The sequence below is a fragment of the Xiphophorus hellerii genome, chromosome 2 (genome assembly GCF_003331165.1).
Source record: "Xiphophorus hellerii strain 12219 chromosome 2, Xiphophorus_hellerii-4.1, whole genome shotgun sequence".
NCBI lineage: Eukaryota > Metazoa > Chordata > Actinopteri > Cyprinodontiformes > Poeciliidae > Xiphophorus > Xiphophorus hellerii.
In genome coordinates, this window is record NC_045673.1 from 15,410,702 (window position 1) to 15,430,992 (window position 20,291).

Genomic DNA, 20,291 nt, shown 5'->3' on the forward strand with positions numbered 1-20,291 from the left:
TAACCCCTGTATCTGTGCCAGTGCTGTCAATTATTGCCTGCAGAACCTTTTTTGGCTTCTGCATTTCTATTTGAGAAGTACTGCAGCCTTACATTCTGCTATTTATTGCATCTCACATTTCTTTGTGTTTCCTTTGTGATGGCAACCTACCAGGAAGAAAGTAAGAAACAATCCATTAACAACATTTTACCAAAAACCCTCTTGAGCCATTCTAGCCTGTTTCTATCCCTTCTTCCAGTAGTACTTTCACTAAGGCTGACCTCCCACCAACACATTGATTCAAAAACCTTTTCCCCCCCATCTGGTTTTTCATTGTATTCGTACATTGACTTCATAATAGGACGACCTCATGTACAACAGGGCAAACACGGGGGCAGGATGTCAATCCATTGCAAGATCAGAGATGGACATAGAGGACCAGCAAAAGTGACTGAAGACAGTCATTTTTTTGACACGCCATTATGAGGACAGTTAAGAGTGAATATATACATTTTCTCTGCAGGAAGACAAAATAGTAGGAGAGCACCCATGCATGAACAGCAAGAACAAGCGACACAGTTGCAATGCATCTTAATATAAATCTCCCAAACATCATCAAAATCACAGGTGGAGTCAACTAAAAGTCTTAATTAAGTTTTTTGCAGGGTCTGTAATTAATTGCAATTAATACCATTTTATTTGAAAACCATATAGCTAAAATAAGCCACATTTTCAATTCAAAAACCCTGCTAAGCTGTTCAATAAATAGACACATGAGCTCAACAACAAAGATAATTGTTGTTTTTAATTTATTTAGGTTATTCAAACATCAGATTTGTGCTAAGGGTTATTATAGTAATTCAGCTTTCACGTTTTCAGGAATCCCTGATCATTCATGCAGCTTCTTTAACAAAAAACTTCTTTAGAATTGCCGAATGTGGATGCTAATATTAGCTTTGGGGATGTCTATGCTGGCTGCATCATGTTTTGTGCTGACATGGTCAAGCTTTTACTGTTGTTTAAAAAATGAATTGATCAATGTTGTGCAAAGGTAGGCAGAATGCAAATAAGTAGAATTTTGTTTGACCACTTAAAAAGAGATCTTAATATATTCAGGACTGAGTCTGTGACCTGCATCAACTATGTTTCATCTGCCTTTATTTACATTTCCATTAATGAGGCTCCTCCTCTCTGTGATGTAAATGTTAAGCATACATCGATGTAGCCTCCCAGACAGCATAACCGTGACATGGCAATGTTTTACAATGCTTTATAGAATCAATTGCAATTCCTGATCTCTGCACTTCTATGACAGGCATTCTAGTGTGACATACCTTTAACTGGACGAAAATGGCTTTGTAATTCACAAATCTAGCAGTCAGCTCCAACTTGCAGCAATATAATGCAACCTGTTTCTACTTTCACAATATAACACTCAAAAATTTGTTACCAAAATAATCACAAAATGCCCATCTGCCATCCTTTAGACTTGTTTTTGCAAAGACAAGATGCAAAGATAAAAAAAAAAAAACAGATGTGTTTAAATTGGGTATAAACTGACAGCTTCCTTTTATAATACGTCCATTGTGGGGGAAAAAAACAAACAAAAAAAAAACAGGCACGGATCATCCAAAGTAACGGTAGGTGGTTCACCTTAAAAGGGTAGTCTGTCTCTTTTGAATATTGAACAAGCTCATGAAGAAAGAAAGAGACAGAGAGAAAAACTGAGACTGACTTAAGGCACCATAGAAAGGCAGCCCATTCTATTCTATTCTAGCGATCCTCCCAGCAGCTCTATGCAGAGTCACATAAGCATAGAAGAAAACTTTCATCTTCATGACACATGATGCTGCCAGCCTTTAACTCACTAAATCATTTAATACATCACAAACTACTTATAGACCACTTCAAAAACAACAACAAACAGACCAAAAATCTTCACAGAAAATGCAAAGAATTGAAAGGGAAAAAATAGGAATCCAAAAAATAAAACAAACCAAAAAATCTGCCATAGTCTCACTCTGTTTTGAAGGCCAGGGCATAAAAGTGTGTTTATAAAAGAGATTTACAAATAGTGAGTGACAAAGCATGTCTAATGTGCATTGATAAATCATGTCAGTCTCAAAGCAGCAGCTTAAAAGCCTCTGTCATCTCAGAGTTTTAATCAGGTCTTTGGGATGACTAAAAGCCTCCGGTCAGTCAACCTAAGAGAGTGCATGGTTCATATGGATGCAGCAGTTCTGACAAATAAAAAGTGACAGCAAATTAATTAGAAATTAAAGCTCTTTACACCTATTGACAGATCTGTTCAAATTAGCTTTAGGTTTAATGTAATCTTAACTTTACTAACGATCTACTAATTGTTGTGACTTCAACATTCTTTGGGATTCCGCAATAGTGCTTACTAGAAACTAATAGATGGTCTTTGGTGGGAAGGAAAGATGAGGGTGATGGCAAAAAGGCCTTTGAATACCAAAGACTTGGAGATCATCATCAAAAATAAACCATCAATGTAGCAGTAAAAACCTATGAAAATCAATTTTAAGAAATATTAGATTTTTCTACTGTTTGAGAAGGATATGCATTTTTGCTAAAATAGAAATTATATATATATATATATATATATATATATATATATATATATATATATATATATATATATATATATATACACAGTATATATACATGTATATATATATATATATATATACTCCTTGTACTGTATTAGTCAACATCAGATTTACAATGTCTAATCTTTGACTATTTTTTTGAGTTTGTCAATACTAATTAGTCCCTACACAAATAATAGTTTTATAATATTCTTGCAAGAATAGTATGAAATAAAATTTCTTTCAAGATTGATTTTAGAGTGGTCGCTTGTAGGTTTTTAAGACAAGAAGGAAATTTGCAATTCTGAAATTAGGTGGTCTGAACAGATGGTAGTGCTTTTGCACTTTTGCTCAACACCCATGAAAAGATGCAGGGTTCAACGAGCATCAAAAAATACCATGCAAGCACAGATGGAGAAAAAAAACAAAAAAACTTTTATGAATAAAAATGGCATTATGCCAGCATTTGCACCCCTGCTGGGTTTGCACCTGCACAGAAATAGAGCCATGTTTGTTCACTGCAGTAAAGCTATCGCACATCTTTTGCAAAGCTGAAGTTCATCTATTTTCATCCAAATGTCTTTAAAATATTTTAGTGCTACAATGTACTTGATGGCAGTAATTGAGAACCCAGTTTTGTTAACAAGATTTGAATATCAAAAGAACCACTTGCATTTTAACTGAATAAATTATCTGGCTTGGCATCAGAAAAAGATTTAGCAACCTCGACAATTCAATCTGGAGAGACTCACACAGAGAAAAAGCATCAGTTAGAAAGTTTTATTTGATTTGAAGTTCCTCTGGTGCTCTGACCCCAGCCAAAGACGTGCATGCTGAGGATGACGCTGGGACAAGGATTGTCCCAGGGGGTGGTCTTCCCCTTGGGGCACAGGGACTGGAGAGCGGAAAGGAGAGGAGTCTGGAGGAGTCCGGAAGATGAGGGTGAAGATGGGGAGGAAGTGGGACAAAGGACAGCTGTGAAGCAGGAGAATCCATTGATGACACGTCGTATAAAAGGGTTCTTGAGTGATAATTGGCTGAGGTGGAGTGACGACCTGGTGGAGACATGGCAATTGAATGATGCAGGTAGGCTGGAGAGAGTCTCCCAGTTTGAATTTAGGCCTAGGCTTCTTTTATTGGCACACCTTGTAAACAAAAAAGGAAAATACCATAAAGAAGATTGACTTTCATTCCAGCAACACAATCTCACACCTCAAAAAACAAAATCGGTGGAATAATTCTATGTTAAAGGTTGTTTTTACTACTATTTTAATGGAGCAAAAGATTAAAATATTTCATTCAGATTTTAGATGATGCTGTTTACTGCCAATGTTTTTGATACCTGATGTGCAACAGCAACATTGTGTCATGAAATAGGCTTTTATTAAAACTACAGAATAATAAATGCATTGTGTCAAAGTGAAATTCTGTTAAGACAGAGGCAATGATTACATAAAAAAATTAAGAGATCTATCTTTTGCCTAAAGGACTTGTGTGGGAGTCATCAGAGGACTGTTCTCAAGGAAGCATGAATGGGTTTAGCAATAATTTGTGTACAAAACATCCTCATTCATTAAACTAACTGGCATTCAGAGACAGCGCTGTCTCCCAGCTGGGGTAGTGCATACATCTTCATGCTTGAGTTCAGAACTTGAAATTAATAACAGTCAAAACAACAACAGAATGACGAACATTTACTGTTGCTAGATGACATAGAATAAATGTTATTACTTTTAGCTTACTACATTCTGTAACTAAATGTTGATAAAATCAAGGCAAAGAAAAAAAAAGCCATGGAGATTCTGAAAGGTGTACTTTTTCTATTGTGTATGCAAAACACAAATGTAATGTGAAAAATTAAAACACACACTGAAAGAAAATTTGGGTAAATGAATATTCATGCCCTGAATTGGTCTAACAAGCACACTGATTCTTAAAATGTCTTTTCACAGTCAATACACAAGCATTCACTTCTTTTTGTGTACTAACTGCATTTGCCTGATTGCTTTTTCTGTTTATGAATGGTTTGTTTTGAGAAAGGCCTTGGCATGGGGTATGAGGCATCACTTAATCCCCTGGCAATAAGAAAGAAAGGATAAGAAACAATGTGAAAGCATGGCAGAATAGGCAAGCAATGATGCTTCTCAGTGGTGATCATTGCAGCATTCTCTAGCACAGCATGCTCAATGGATTTTCTAGTTATACTGTATGCCTCAGTTACTGCCAACAGCCAACCAGCTGAAATGACAATATGCGTCTTACACATGCAACCTTTACTGAAAGACATAATGTTTTGGGGCAAAGAAACTAACCCTCCTTTAGTGTGTTGCATAAAAGTGGATGCAATGAGTCAGAACAGTAGAATGTGGCTTTTTTTACTATAATTGTTTCACATCTTACTTTAGCATTAACAATGTATCATACCTCTGACTTACAGTGAAACATGAACAAGAGTTTTTCATTGATTTTTTTGCATAAGAACAGTTACGTAGGCAGAAATATGAGGCTGACAGCCTGGTCATCTTGCCAAAGCATAGATTTTAGATACAGTGGCTCAAAACCAGCCTAGCATGGCAATGAGTCTAGCTGGGAGGCTGGACTCACAAGACAGAGTTTGAGTAATTCTAGAGACCCGCTCTTTTGAGGTTATAATAATGCCTTTCTATAATCATAATGCATTTCAAAACACCCAAGGACACTTTACAACATTAAAAACACAAGTTAAACCATAAAGAAATGGCTACAAGACACAAAACCACAAAATAACTACACAATTAAAGTGAGAAGGCTAATTTAAACAGATGAGTTTTGAGTTGTGCTTCAAAGGTCAGAAGAGAGTCAATATTACAGATGTCAGGGGAAAGAGCGTTCCAGAGTTGGGGAGCAGAGCAAGAGAAGGCTCTTTTCCCCATGGTGCTGAGACGAACAAGAGGCACATTGAGGTGGATGGAAGAGGAACAAGGAAGGGAACGTGAATGGGTGGTGATATACAGAAGATCAGACGGATAAGGAGGGGAAGGTTGTGGATTGCCTTGAATGTAAACAACAGGCTTTTGAATTGAATTCTGAATGTCTGCTTAAATCCAAGATCCATCATGAATTTTGTGAACTCTTTGTTCCAACAACGAGGAGACTGTTTTAATCCGTAGATTGATTTTTTTAGTTTGCATACAAGATGCTGCTGACCTGGTTTGATGTATCCCTCAGGTTGTTCCATGTATATTTCTTCCTCCAGATGTCCATTTAAGAATGCAGTGACAACATCCATTTGATGTACATGTAGATTATTCTGGATGGCAAAGGACAATAACGTACAAATTGAGCTAAAACGTACTACAGGCGAAAACGTTTCATAGTAGTCAGCACCATAGAGCGGTGAGTAGCCTTTGGCAACAAGTCTGCACTTGTATCGCTCCACTTCTCCATCACTTTGATGCTTCACTTTGAAGACCCATCTTGATCCAATGACCTCTTTGTCCTTTGGTAGTTCCACCAGGTCCCATGTTTCATTTTCTTCCAGTGACTGATATTCCAATCAGTCGCTTCTTGCCATTCTTTTGCATTTGGACTCTTTAATGCTTCTTTCAGTGTGATTGGTTCCATGACAGAACACACATTAGCACAATGATCAACAGTCACCATATCTGCAAACTCGTCATATCCGTATCTCTTTGGAGCCTTTCTGATTCTGCTTCCTTTTTTAATAGTTTCATCGACGGTGACGTCATCATCAGTTGTTTCCTTTTCTTCTGTGATGGTAATCACCTCTTTCTCTGGACAGGAACTTCTGTTTCCAGTCAAAGTCCGACTCATTAAAGATAACATCCTTTCGAATCAGAATTCTTCTTTTTTCTTCATCAAACAGACGATATCCTTTTGCGTTGTTTGCATATCCCACAAACCTGAGCTTTACAGCTTTCTTGTCAAGTTTTCGTCTTTCAGCATCTGGAACATGTGCATAAGCAACACAACCAAACACTCTCACATGGTTCATGTCAGGTTTTTTACCAGACCATTGTTGGTAGGGTGTCTCTTGCTTCAGAACAGATGTTGGCAATCTGTTTTGTATGTAGGCTGCTGTTGCTACTGCTTCAGCCCAGTACATCTTTGGTAGCTTAGCATGTGACAACATGCTTCTAGCTGCTTCAACCAATGTCCTGTTTTTTCTCTCTGCAACTCCATTTTGCTGAGGTGTATGAGGTACAGACATCTCATGGTGGATACCTTGAGCCTTCAAATATTCTTGAAACTCACTTGAAATGTACTCCCCACCATTATCTGATCTCAGTCTTGCAACTTTGTGTCCACACTCATTGGAGAATGTTCTCTCAAATTCCTTGAATTTGCTTAAGACTTCACTGTTTAGTTTCATGAAGTAAACCTTACAACAGCGAGAAAAGTCATCAATGAAGGTTACAAAGTATTTTGACCCACCGATGGATTCAGTCTGCATGGGTCCACAGACATCACTATGGATCAGTTGCAGCTTACGTTTGGAACGGATTTTTCCCACTGCCTTACATGGCTGTCTTGTGAGCTTGCCTTCCACACAGGCTTCACAGAAAGGAAGTTCTTTGTCTGCAGAGAATTTCACTCCATTCACCAGAGCTTCTAGTTTCTTTAGTTTGGTGGTGTGACCTAAGCGCTGATGCAACAGATTAGTTGTTACTGATGCACTTGATGCACTATGACAGACCGGCGTAGATCCTTTAATATCCAACTGATACAGTCCATCAGATCTTTGTGTTCCCATTCCTTGAAGAGTCCCATCTTTGCCGCGTATGTAGCACCGAGATTTTTTGAACTGCACTGTATTTCCTTTTCTTCTAGCAGCTCCCACTGAAAAAAGATTTCCAGACAACTTTGGGACGTAAAACACATCACACATTGTGGCAGGTTTAGCATCACTTATTTTGAAGGCCATGTTCAATTTAACAATGCCAAATCCTTGAGCTTCCACCACCCTGCCATCACCCAGTTTTACAGACTGTGTTTTTGAAAACTGCTGGTAGTTTTGAAGGATTTCTTTGTCACAGGTCATGTGTTTTGATGCTCCAGAATCAATCAACCACTCATCTTGTACTGGTCCTTCAGTTAGATTTGCATTTTCTGCAACAAAGGCACTCTCAGAGGGGTCTTCTTCATTTTCACATACCGCATTCTTGGCTTTGTGATTTTTGATTCGTTTTTTTCCAGCTTGGACAGTTACGCTTTATGTGTCCTTCTTTGCCACACTTGTTACATCTCCATGAACTCTGTCTTTCAGCTCCCACTACTTTTGAATGGTCCTGCATTTCTCTGTGAACTTGTGTTGACATGGCTGATGCACCACCTGACGTAGCAGCACTGTAGACATCATTAACATTGACTCTTTTTTGCTCTTCATTGATTAATGCTTGCTGAACAAACTGCAATGTCAAATTGTCCATCTTTGTTTCTAGAGCAGTGACAATCGTAGCACAGCTTGGTGGTAAGCTACCCAGGAGTGTTACAATCTGATCTTCCTCTTCAATTACAGCACCTATTGCTCTTAGCTGATCAGTAAGTTCCTTCATTCGTTTTAAATGGTCATTTAAGCTGTCCTTTTCTTTCATTTCACATCTGAAATACTGTATTTCTTCTTCAAGAACAGTTTATTTGCTCAAGTGTCTCTCTCAAAATGTCCTTTTAGCATGTCCCAAGCCTCTTTTGGAGTTTGACAGCTTGTTATTAAATACAACTGGGTTGTACTCACATTTAGCACTAACATGGAAAATGCTCTTTCTCTCCGTCTCTCGAATTCTGCCTGAGCTTGTGCGCTAGCGTCCGGAGTTAGCCTATCCGTCTCCATTAGCATGCCCCATCGTCCTTTAGCTTTTAGCAAATGCTCCATCTGAAACTTCCATGTTGCCCAGTTCTCTGATCCGCTCAGCTTGTCGATAAACATCTTATCATCCATTGTGAATCCCACAATTCCGTTTATCTGACTCAAAAACTTCACTTAGAGAACTTTTTGCGACGCTCTGGGCCCATAACCTGAAGAGAACAGGCGTTTCAACGTGCGTTCATTTATTGTCTTTTTCAGAACGGTATAATACAACTGCAGTACTCAGAAGACAGATGGCAGATGGCAGCATAACAGCCTCTCCATTAACCATTGAACAAATTACTGCTTCATATTTCAACAACAGGAAGCCGGTGAAGTTGTAAAATTGGAGTGATGTGGTCAAATGAGGCCATTTTGGTAATGATGCAAGCAGCAAAGTTTTGAACCTGTTGAAATTTACGGATAGATTTATGAGGCAGACCAACCAGGAGACAATTACATTAATCAATTCAAGAAATGGCCAGACAGACTATGAACCAAAACAGAAGCAGAATGCAAGTAGAGGAATGGACGAAGTCGGTTAATATTATGGAGGTGGAAGTGTGCAGACCAGATAATATTATTAATATGAGAGGGTAGAATCTGGTGCAGTGGATAAAAAGAGCTGGGGGTCATCTGGAAAACTGTGGAAGTGGATGTTAAATTTACAAAAGATATTGCCAAGGGGGAGAAGGTAAATAAAAAAAAGGAAGGGGACTCAGGACAAAGCCCTGGGGCACACCTGAAACCACGGGGTATAGATGGGATTTGAATGATTTAAATTGCATGAACTGAGTGCGGCCAGAGAGATATGACTGAAACCAAGCAAGGGGTGTGTGTGTGATACCGTTGGAAGAGAGTCTGTGGAGCAGGACTGTATGAGATATGGCATCAAAAGCTGCACTGAGATCAAGGAGAATGAGAAGAGAAAATAAACCCAAATCTGCTGCCATGACGAGAGTGTTGGTGATTTTGAGGAGAGCAGATTCTGTGTTGTGACCAGGGCAAAAACCGGACTGGAACTGTTCATACAGACTGTTCTTGGTTAAATGGAGATGGAGTTGAGAGGCAACTGTTTTTTCTGGAATTTTGGAGATGAAAGGAAGGTTAGAAGTAGGGCGGAGATTACTGAAATCGTTTGAATCCAATCCAGGTTTTTTAAGGATAGGAGTAACAACTGCAGTTTTGAGTGGCCCAGATGCCACTCCAAGGGCTGCACAGATCATTTAGGAAGCTCTAGAGAACCACATCATGCCACAAAGGCCAACAAGATTTGTGAAAAACTAGATGGCCCAGGGGTGATAGAAGAACTCTGAACTCTGGCTTGAGTTCTGGAGGATGTTTCACGTTTAGACCTAGACCTTTCTAAAAATCTGCTGCAAGTGGAGAAGCAGCTGCCAAGAACTTGTTGCAGGAAGACCAGATGTAAGTTACAGTTATGCAATTTCATTTTTTAAATACTTTGACACTTCAGCCTCATGAAAAAAAAGAAAACACTAAGAATATATGCTATTCCTGTCCATTTAGAATGCTTATTTTTTCATCAGTTCTATAGATTAGTCTATACAACTGGCTCAAAAGTTATTAATGTTAAAGTAATGATATTGAGTCACTAAAGGTTGTTTTTTTGTTAGAAGTCCGTCAGTAATCCAGTCTGATCAGTGGACAAAGCAGAACTGTCAACCTTTAACTAAAGATTTGCTGTTACTAAAGAAAAGCATATTTAATTTTTTTTCATGAAAAAGAATGTACATCATGTGCAGCTGATCGCGTCTTTTTCCATCCATTTTATTTCCTCATTTATTGTAGAAGTCTGTCTTCCAGAAACTTTGCTTTTTTGAATTGCGGTGAGCTCATGCAGCCTTCATTTCTACTCACCCAGCTCACCTCATTCCAAGATACGAAGGGAGACAGAAGGAAAAGTGTAGAATTATATTCCATCTTTGAGAAGACTGATAGCATGGGATGGGTTTAGCGGCTTTAGGACGTGGAGCTAACTGTGGGTAATGGAGATGACAGAAAAACTGAGGGATCCTAAAGAGTTGGACAAACTAGCGAAGAGAGAGAGGGAGCTTGTTACACTTGGCCAAGAGACATGTCCGAACTTCACTCTCCAGAATGGGTTTGAACTCATCTTCCTCTCTTCACACAAATGCTTTGGGCAGAGAAACAACTTCGGACGTTGCCTGCATTGGGTCAGTTTAATAAGGTCAAAGGTATAGGAGGAAGAAAATATGGTCCCTCCACTCTGGATCAGGAGCTCAAATCTGAACGTGTCACATAAACAGCAGCCTAAAATACTGTAGCAGTTTAGACTGCATCAGGTGTGGAAAGCCAGACTGTGCCACAATTCAATAAATCAAAATGTATATTTATTCACATGAAAATGTTATTAAAACTTGAAATTAACCTAAGCTTATCCTGACCAAGGAATGTACACTTGGCAGCATCATAGTACTCCATTAGGTAAGACATAGGCCAATTTTGCTTTCTGTTGTCCCCACCTGGTGATAGTGACATAGTAGGATATGATTCCATATTAGACTCTTGATGAGGATGAATAAATCTAACTTATGTTGGAGAATGATTTATGACTTTCTGTCTGTAAAAGGCACTTTGTAAATAAACTTTACATGTTTATTACTAATAAATGAAACAATAATAGTGTGTCTGTAGCTATAATGTACTCGGAATTAGAATTGTTCCTGATGCATTAACAAGTGTTCACACTATCATTTCATCATTTTGAACACGGTTGTTTGGTTTAGGAGTAGCTCCAAAGCCACCCATATTCAGATAGGCTGCCTCCAGCTGTATCTGCCTCCTCTGCCCTTGACGTCCATGTTCTGCATATCTAATCCTCCACTCACCCCCTCACTTTGCCTTTCCACAACAGTCTTCTCTTCTTTTACTGTCAAGTGTGCCTCAGTGTATGAATTTTACAGGTTCAGAGATCAAAGCGGGGAATCTCAGTGGAGATAAAGACTGAGAGAAAATGAAAGTAAGGATAAAGAAAATTTTATACCCCCTCCAGTCTCCACATTTAGATGCTTTTTTATCACTTTGTTTATGTATTTTACTGCAACAAAGTTGATGCATAGTTTTGCACTTAGCGTTCTTGTTTGGACTGCTTACCCTGGCAGATACACAACAGAGAGTCAACAAGCCTATTATTTTTTCTCATGTTATTGTAAATTAAAATAGCTTTACTACACAGTCGGTAGAAAAAAAACCCCCTAAAAACATCAAAACTGCTTTGAGTACAAACAGTGAATTAAAATTTAATTATACAGATTGTCAGTTCTGAAAATTAATGTTCAGGTTTGACAAATCAATCTAAAATCAGTCTAAAAATGATCAAATGCTAGAACAGTTTATGATAGGATATAATGCTTCACAAATTTGTTAACAACTTTCATTAAAAAGAAATAGTACTTCCCAAGTTGTATACTTCCCAAACACCCCAGGCCCAGATTTTATTCCTGGACCTTGTTGCTGCAAAGCAACAATATGCTAACAACTGCACCAACATGAGAACCTTGACCCAACTCACAGCACTCAATATTCTTTCAAAATTTCTCTACACTTAATTGTGACTGGGTTTGACCAGGCAGCTCAAGTCTTCAGCAAATGTGTATCTTTCTCTCTTGAGAATCTTTGCAAAGGGATATATTTGCAAAGGTGTCTATGATATATATACTGTATATATATATATATATATATATATATATTTGTACCCCTCCAGGGGGTCTTTTGTGGGCTCTAGTGTCCCTTATATGATAGTAGGCTGACAGGAAATGGGGAAGGAGAGGGGGGAAGACATGCGACAAATGTCGTCGGGTCCGGGAGTCGAACCCGCGACGGCCACGTCGAGGACTCAAGGCCTCCAAATATGGGTCGCGCTAACCCCTTCGCCACCACGGCACGCCCTCTATGATATATTTTAACCCCTAACAAGTTTTTTTTTTGCTGTTTCAGTTAATTGTATGTGGGGGGAAATTTTTACAGAGAGTAGTTATCCTGATTTATTAACCAGTTACTTTAATTTGAACATTGTAATTATTGAGCAATGTAGCAACCCTTCTCCCATATGGCTGTGGATTGAGCCTCAGCTAATCATACCCTATAAGTAAAGTGTAGACTGGATCCAGATTGACTTGTCATTCAATCTGTACTGGGGTCTGGACATTGAGAACTGCTGATGTTGAGCATTTTGGAATACTTGTTACAGTTATTAGTTTTCCAATTTTTTCTATCTTAAGGTTATGACAAATGTACTGATGCAAGCAAATTTTGGAATGGCAATATAAAGTATCCTATACAGAGGAATAAAATATCATGTTAGTGCTTTTTTATTATGTGTTTAATGTTCTTCTTATACCAACCTTGAAGTTGAACCTTATAAAATGTATGCAAAAAACATCAAATAAATCTAGTATAAAAAATATAAAGCAGGAATAATGACATGTTTAGGAAGTATAATTAATATTTTGTTACAAAAGACCAAGACCATAGACCCAAATTACTCATACTTTTAGACTCATACTTTTTCACTCATTTTTCTTTTTGTTTTATCTCAGTTTAGAGTACTGATGGATTAGTTTTGTTGAGCAGATGGTATTAAAAAACGGGATGGGAGCATTTGGTCTTAATTAACCTTTCTATTCTGTGGCATCATTAATGTCAATCAGGTGCTGTCACCAGGGATGAACCGGGCTGAAGAAAATGAGCCAGGGTGCAAATGAAGAGAGCAGTTTGAGCACACTGCAGAGTCAGAGGGACAGAAGTGAACAGCTACACAGAAAGAGGGGGGTTGAGGGCTGAAGCGCAAGAAGAGTAATCTACAGGAAGGAAGAGTAGTTCGACCTTGTGTGAATCAAAGATAGAGTTTGTGGTTGGTGCGATGTCTCATTTATAAAATTTAAGCTGCTTTGATAAAAAAAAAAAGGTTGAGTACTCTGCAAACTTTTGACCTGCATTTGGATGAGCAAGTAGTGTTGTTTTGGAACATGACAGGGAAAACAAATTAGGGAAAAAAAATCCACTTCAAAAGCATTTGAAATGTCACAATTGAGTCATTTTTTTACATCACTATAAAGAAGGGCAGACAATGTTAATGGGTTTTCTGAAAAAAATGTTAAGTGTTTGTGAAGTGCTTTTGGTCGTCTCCAGCAACATCCTGGAGTGAAAATCACAGATTAGAACTTGCACTCTGTAAAGAGAAATACCTGAGAACAAAGCAAGCAAATGTCAACATCACATAAATGAAAGAGTTGTTAGGCAACAGGAATTGCATCAATGTTTATCTTAACTATTAATAATTATGTTTAATAATTTATTATTCATGAATATTTTAATAGAGATGAAGTTTCTTTTAGTAAAAAGGAGTTGAGGCTCCACCAGAATAATTAGCCAAACATCTTCAGTTTCTTATAAAGAGATTAATTCAGTATTAATGGACATCAGTGCGCCAATAAAATATGAGAATTTATTAACAAAATAGCTCAGCCTTACTGTTAAAATGTTCAGTCAATAAGCTCTACACCTACACAACCAATTATTCAATCCAAAGATAATGAATAATCAAGAATCAAACTAATGAACCTTTAAAACGGGGGTGGAAAAAATAACTTCAAGACCAATTAATCTGCCCAGACACTTGAAAAAAAGAATAAAAGATATGTTTTTTCTGTAAGGTGATCAGTCTCAGATTCAAAACAATGTCCAGGGAATGGTCCAAACAAACCAGGCGAGCTGGATGCACACCTGGAGGACTCTCGATAAGAGCAGGTGGTAAAATTGCTGGGTTTAACAGCCAAAAGGTGAAGCGCTCAATGACGTTGAACAGGAGCGGATTGCTGGAAAGGCTGGACTTTCCAGCAATCCGCACATCTGCAACATCACACATCTCAGTTTCAGGCATAAGTAAAGACTGTTAGTTACACAAACAACCCAACCTAAACTTTTTGCTTATACTTTGAAGAAGTATTAGCAAACTTTTAAAAGTTCTCTTTCCCATCCAGCAGGTTAGAAGACAATGAATCCACATAATCTACACCTCTGATTCATGGCTATGTTCCCAGTGAGCAGGAAATGAATGATCACGAAGCTTGAGCTGAAGTAACTTTTGTGATGCCAGCAAAACGGAGTCCAGCACTATGAATACTTAGAGATGCAGTTTCATCATTCTGTTTAAGTAAAATGGAGGCCCACAATATCTTTTAAAGAAAAGAAAATTAACTAATTTAATTTGGATGGATAGAAAGAAATGTTAGATGGCATGGACAAATTAATTTAAACAATATTTTCAAAATAACAAGTCCAAAGATAATAACTTCAGTTTTGTTTCTGTTCAGCTGGAGAAATGTATGGCACATCCATGCACTGATTTGCTCTAAGCATCTGTTCAGTGCATGGATGGGTTCAGAGTCACCCGGTGACATCGCAATATAGAGTTGTGCATCATGTGTGTAGTTATGATAACTAGTCATATTTTTCTGTTGTAACCTGAGCTAGTGGGAGCTTTTACATTTTGAATAATAGTTGTACCAGCATTGATTCTTGAGGCTACATATTTAACTCCTTATTTCAGGGTGTTAATTATGTTTTGTTCTTATATTCAAATGAGGAGGCAGAGTTGTTTTCTGTGGGACTGGGGTGGTCTGAGGGAAGTGAGCAGAGAGACAACAAACTTAAGTGCATCTTCCCGACGGTGTAACATCCAAACTACAAGAGCTTATAATCTTCCCCCACACAGTATTTATTTAGCTAACTTTGAATGAAACGGTTCTCCATACTTCGCGTTCATTTCACTCAAGAAGACCAGAGTCGTGGCTCCATCCATACAAAAAGTTTTTGTTATAATCACTTGGTTTTACAACTATAACCATTTCAAAATAGAGAGAAAAGCAAGCTAAAGAGGAGTTGATATCCCAGCCACCGCCAGGTCACTCATGTAGGACACCAATGTTCACACACTGGAAAATAACCCAAATTAAAAACTGTATGCATCACACACGCAGAGGATGTCACTGCCAAGGGTGAAACCACACCTGCCAGAAGCTCCTAGGTGCAGAGGAAAGGATAGTTAGAAAACAAATTGGTGCCAGTTAGAAGGAAAAACTAAAATAATTGCATGCACATACACACAGTATGCCTTCTGTCTTCACAAGGACATTGCATTGACTTCAATTCATTTTTCATTCATTTCTATAGCCTAACCCTGACCTTTGCCCTAAACCTAAACCAGTACACGCCTAACTCTTAACCTAAACTTAATTCACTCTTAATTTTTAACCCCAAAACAGGACTTCTTTTTATGTAGTCTGAGCTTCGGGCCTTGTATTGCTGTGTTTAGTTGCCACTATTTACAACAAATGCAACATACTGGTTCACACATGATAAATGACATCTCCACGGTGCTCCCAGACAGCAGCTGTCATGTCCGGCTTTTAAACCAGTGTTTCCCTGGCTTGCTCCTCCACATGGGGCTTTCATGCTACACACTTTTGTAGGAGACCATGAGCATGGCTGGTAACTGATGCAAGAGTTCACTCTTCCTTCTGGGCTCAACACATGGGAGACAACATCACTTAATCTCCAATAATTTCCTATGGAACTTACGGAGGTGACAGTCACTTGCTCTGTTTGCCAAGAAATTTGAACAATGTTCAACTCTTGTCATTAAATTTGCTATGGCATTCCATGTGTTGGTTTCATCCTGAGTGATAAAAAACTGATGCTTTTAGCTGTCATTTGTTGCTCCCCAAGCACATTACTCCAAGGAAACGACAAGAGGAGGAGTCAGTGTACTGAAGTAAACATTTTTGTCACCCAGTGTCTTTGGTAGAAAAAAGAGAGAGACATGACGAAAACAAAAAAGCCAGCAACCAGAAATTATCATCTTTATTTTAAATCATCAAGCGATTAATTGATTTATTGCTTATTGAGACAGGCCTCCCTCTTACACATAATCAGGGGACCTGTTAAGTTTAACCTGCTAGTATCTGTGTTTATTAGCTCAAATATGGTGGAGAGGCAGGAGCAGCCCAAGAAGAGAATGACCTGCAGAGTGAGTTGAAGGGGGCATGCATAATGTGTAAGTGGAGAGCTTAGCTTTGAAACTACAGTATGCTGGCTCTTATTGGCACTTTTCCACTGGCAAGTCGAGCACTAACCAGTTAATGTGCGGTTCGGTTCTACCCCAAGGAGTGAACTTTTCCATTATATGGTCCTATCCCTCGCTATTGTAGGTGGGACGTGAGCATGCAGCAGCTGTGGTCGACTCCCCAGTGATGTTTACACCAACACTCAGCTCAATATGAAGTGCTGTTCTACTTCATGCAACAAGTCTGTGAACTATGTCATGGAGTTTCCCGTGGCAACCATTCAGCTGTGCAAAACGCCTGGGTGGGCCGAGTCCCACCTTCAAGGCACAGCTCCGCCTCGGAGCTTCAGTTTCCAAGCTTTTGAGCTTCTGCCTCACAGAGCTTCCCTCCCCCGCGAGTCTCCCACTCAGCTCCTTCAGGCTAGGCAGCAGCAATTAGCAAACAGCTGGTGGAAGTGGGCATCTGTTGGGCTCATTACATCTATTTCTCAGTGAAATGCTGGCAAATACATTGTTAAAGGGGGCCGTGATTTTGTTATGACATCCTGAAGGCGGAGTTTAAGAAAGAGCAAGATATTTTAAAGGGACACAGGTCAGGATTCAATACATTAAATGACGAAGTCAAATATTTTTTAAGTCATATTTGATATATATAGCATTTGTATAACAATTGACGGAAACATAGTTACTTGGCCAGTGCTATAAAATGACCCTGTGTTCCTGGAAAGTACATAATACTTCCATTTTAAAATTTCACACAAAGGGGTGTGTATGTTTGTGTTTCAATGTGCAAGACAAGGCTCTCCTCATCATATAATTGCCATTAAAGAGGTCTAAGTAGATGTTTCTTATGTGGCAGTTCAATTGAACAAATGCTGACATGAATACAAATAGAGGACCCTTGTCTGTAACCTCAAGCCAGCTATTTGCCATGGCGTCTGTGTAGATAATGTGAGGGGACACGAGGGGTGGGGATGTGACACTCATTGCATGCACCTCTGACTTTGGCAGGCAAGCCTGAAGAGCTATGTGAAAGTGAACTGATTTAGGCTGCTAAGACTAGCGACCGTTCATCACACCAGAAGCAAAGTAAATTTGAGCTAAATGAACCCTTATGGATGGTATATTGGTCCTGACTGCAGGCAGTCAGCATCCATTTGGTAATAGTGAACCACAACAACCAAAGGACTGCCTCAGGTTTCCCTATTTCACCCTTTTTCCCTCATTGCTTTCTACTTACGTGTTAAACCATTTTTAAATGATCAGGGGTTTTTTTGTGCTGATATCATACCTCTTGAGGTTTTCAGTTATAAATGAACTCTATAATTTTTGTGGCTTTATTACTTCCATATTTGGTTTTATTAATTCTTCTCTGACCTCTGTTGTCTTTTCAAAATACTCCTGTTTGATTTATGGATATATTTGAATAAGTCTGAACTAAACCCACAATGTTAAAGCACGACCCTGGGTTAATATCGTAAGTTAATATTTCATTCTCCCCTGCTGAAACTTTGGTCATTGAGACAGTGATGATAGGCTATTATTAGTGAGTGATGGAGTGATTGCTAATGAGGAGGATAGGGTAGGCAGCCAAGCCCTAGTTGATGAAGTGTGATAGATAAAGGATGAAATTGTCTCTCTAATGTGTAATTGAGTTTGAAAAGACATCATCATCTTGAGGAAAAAGACGATTACAGATGACCCCCTATTATTTTATTATTACCACTACGTTCTAGATACGAGAGTTTTCGTGTTTTCCGTGTCACTTCCCTTTATGGTTAATAAAGGCCTTGAAGAGACAGATTGCGCATAGATTGTAATTTCGCAACAAATTTAACATGTACGTGTGTTTTCTGTATCTTAGAAACAACACCATCCAGACACTGAATGGAAAAGACAAGTGGATATCGTCATATAGGTAATAAGTTAGTGATTTATGAAACATCCATAGATAGCCTTTGGGTCGCTCATTGGCTCTCCCCTTTCCCCTCTTAAAATTCATTAGTATCAATAGCTTTGAATATGTAGGCTCTGAGTGCTCATATTGTGAGACAGCCATGTCCATAAATTTGGGGTAGACCTTTATAGCTGAATATATAGTTTTAATGAATTTTCTCATATGCATTCACTTAAGACATAATTTCTGCATTGCTCTTATAGTTAAATCCAACAAGAGGTGACCATACCATTTTCTTTCTTCATATCGAGCCACTTAGTTTGATTACCTTCCACTCCTGGCACCCCACCACTCACAGACCTGTCAAAGCCTTACACAGAATCATCATGCCACTTTACACTGACAGTGTAACAAAGATTAAATGTATGGATCAGTGGTTTTCATTGTGGACCACCTGAGTGGCAATGACTTGGAATAGCATCACCTCCCTATCTGGGTCATGCCATGGTACACTTGGGTTTCGGGCCAGTGGGAGTTGATCAGTCAGTGAGCAAGGCATTAATCTGCTGTGACATATAGACTCTCCCCTTGGAGGACGTCCGGTACTGGGAATCGGTCCAACAGCAACGACTATTGCTGATAGAGTAATGTAGGATGTCAGCGGAGCTGGCATGGATTGAAGAACTGAGTACGAGGAAACGAAGGTGAACAAACAGAATGTAAAGATGCTTTATCAGCGAGGGGGATAAATGGGACATAGAAAGTAAAAAGACAAATTGAGTATGTCAGGAAAATGATAAGAGTTACAATATGTTCTTTTTCCTTTTTCATCTTATAATTAAATAACTATTATTTGAGGTAAGATCTACTATCCAGCAACTTTTAAGTGCATCCATTCTCTTTCTCCAGCATACCTGAAATGAATGGCTGATTACCAGGCCTCTCCAGAGCTGAAAGACCAAATACACATGACAGAATTTAGCCATTTGATTCACATGTGTTCAAGCAGGACAGCAGCTCTGGAGGACTGGACTTAGGAAGCCCTGATTTCAGAAATTTTAAAAGCTTTCATAATTTAAGTTCATATAGGTTCAAAATAGGCCTGACAGGCAAGTAGAAAACATTTGGTCATCGACCTAATCAAGGAAAATACAACATTAATCCCCCCAAAATTGTTGCAAAATGTAAAACTATTGTGACTCCAGCATTTTTCTTCCCAGTAGTTCATTTTTATTTATTTGTTTATGACATATTTAGCCTCTTGTATTTTGTATCTCATTGTGAGAGGCTATAGCTGGTGATGAAGAGAGAGGACTGAAATGTAGACAAACATGTAAATCAAGACCTTGTATTATTTCCACAGTTCTTTCTTCACAATAACAGAGCAGATGTACCAAAATAATGACAGTAAGGGTGATTACGTAATCCCCTTCAAGTCTCAACTATGGCCTACAGACAGGCTTTGTTCAAAGATATTTTGCAAAAAACATTTTAGAAACATTTTCGAGCTTTATATATATATATATACACATTTTCAGAATGTAGATGTTAGTCTCTTATTTTGTAAAGTATCCCTGGGGCTCAGAGAGAAGTAATTATCTGACAGTTAGGAGGCTGTTGGTTTCATTCCAGCTTCCATCCACTGCAGGTTGACATGTCCTTGGGTGCTATAAATGCAGTCCATTACTTACACACAGGGTGTAGTTCAGCACAGTACGAATGTCTACTTTCATGACTGCAGGAAAAAAGTTACTTTTTTATATAAATGGAAAGAAAAATCGGCTTAAGAAATAGGCATTAAAATATAGGCTGAAAAGTATCTGGAGTACTGAAGTTGACTAATATGATTTGTAA

At 38.6% G+C, this 20,291-nt stretch overlaps 1 long non-coding RNA gene across 1 annotated transcript in view; it reads left to right on the top strand.

Annotated features, from left to right (window-relative positions):
- Positions 1-20,291, top strand: part of LOC116708765 (uncharacterized) — a 64,003-nt gene that overhangs the window by 29,116 nt on the left and 14,596 nt on the right. The window contains exon 2 of the long non-coding RNA XR_004336769.1: positions 19,750-19,758. This is a non-coding gene — a long non-coding RNA (uncharacterized LOC116708765). The remainder of the gene's footprint in view (positions 1-19,749; positions 19,759-20,291) is intronic.